The following is a 1,860-nucleotide window of genomic DNA, read 5'->3' as shown; positions in this document are numbered from 1 at the left end:
TTTTTTTTTTTTTTTTTTGATACAGAGTCTCGCTCTCTTGCCCAGGCTGGAGTGCAGTGGTGCAATCTCTGCTTATTGCAAGCTCCACCTCCCGGGTTCACGCCATTCTCCTACCTCAGCCTCCCAAGTAGCTGGGACTACAGGTACCTGCCACCATGCCTGGCTAATTATTTTTGTATTTTTAGTAGAGACAGGGTTTCACCATGTTAGCCACAATGGTCTTGATCTCCTGACCTTGTGATCTTCCCACCTCGGCCTCCCAAAGTCCTGGGACTACAGGTGTGAGCCACCGCGCCCGGCCTATTGTATCTTTTCTACGTTTACCTGTGTCTAGACACACAAATACTTAGCGCTATGTCAAAGTTGCCTACAGTGTGCAGTACAGCATCGTGCTGCGCAGGTGTGTAGCTCGGGAGTACCAGGCCGTGCATGCAGGCTGGGTGTGTAGCAGGCTGTACCCTCCAGGTGTGTGCCAGCACGTGCCGTGATTTTCACCCAACAGGGAGATCATCTAACCATGCAGTTCTCAGAATTCGGGCCCATCCGCAAGTGACGTGTACCCATATATGGGTGCATGTAGGGACGGTGACGCGAAGACCTGGGAGAAGATGGCCACCAGCGCTGTGAGACACTAGTCTCCGTCACCCACGCCGCCCACTCTATGTGCTTTGTCTCGGCAGCCCCAGCAAAGCAGCAGGTGCACATGCCTTGGAGTGGAATCCGGGTCTGGCTCTGAGGGCAAGGCCGTCTCCCAGGTGGCTGTGCTCAGTCCAGCCTCAGCCCTGGTGCTGCCGGAGCCGCTTCCCTCCACACACACCAGCCCTGCCATCGTCAGCGGCACCGCACTGTGGTTGGAATTTGTACTTCTTGGGTTAATTCTTGTGAAGTACCTGTGTAACCAGACCCAGGTTTGGCTGTTGCTGCTCTAAAGTCAGACGTAAGAGACAAGGGTTGGTGGGAGGAAAAGCAGCTTTAATTGGAGAGCCAGGCTGGACATGGTGGTGTGCGCCTGTGGTTCTAGCCACTCAGGAGGCTGAGGTGGGAGAATTGCTTGAGCCCAGGAGGTTGAGGCTGCAGTGAGCTGAGATCGCACCACTGCACTCCAGCCTGGGGGACAGAGCAAGACTCTGTCTTAAAAAAACAAAAAAGGGAGCCGAGCGCAGTGGCTCACACCTGTAATCCCAACACTTTGGGAGGGCGAGGCAGGAGGATCACGAGGTCAGGAGATCGAGACCATCCTGGCTAACATGGTGAAACCCTGTCTCTATTAAAAATAAAAAAATTAGCTGGGCGTGGTGGCAGGCACCTGTAGTCCCAGCTACTCAGGAGGCTGAGGCAGGAGAATGGCAGGAACCCAGGAGGCGGAGCTTGCAGTGAGCCGAGATTGTGCCACTGCACTCCAGCCTGGGTGACAGAGCGAGACTTAAATAAATAAATAAATAAATAAATAAATAAAATAAAATAAAATTAAAATAAAAATAAAAGGAAAGAAAAAAAAATTGGAGAGCCAGCAAACCGAGAAGATGGAGACCTGGAGACCTAGTGTTCTGAAGCAGTATCTTACATTTTCCATGCTGGCAGGAGGGTTTTCATGGGACAGGGGATGTGGAGAAACTACGTGCAGGGCTTGGGATCAAGAGGGGACCAAGGACCACACACATCTGGGTGCCAGTGAGGGTCGGAGGGGACCGAGGACCAAGGACCACACACATCTGGGTGCCAGCGAGGGTCTGAGGAGGCTGTGGCCACTTCTCTGTCCTTGGTCAGGTCACAGTAGTGCTTCTGTAAATCTTTAACAAAACCTAGTTAGTGGGTTCTTTTTTTTCTTTTTCTTTTTTTTTTTTTTTTTTTTTTTTTTTT

Source organism: Rhinopithecus bieti, unplaced genomic scaffold, assembly GCF_001698545.2.
Source record: "Rhinopithecus bieti isolate Rb0 unplaced genomic scaffold, ASM169854v2 scaffold_23276, whole genome shotgun sequence".
In the NCBI taxonomy this organism is placed as follows: Eukaryota; Metazoa; Chordata; class Mammalia; order Primates; family Cercopithecidae; genus Rhinopithecus; species Rhinopithecus bieti.
This window is presented reverse-complemented; position numbering follows the sequence as displayed.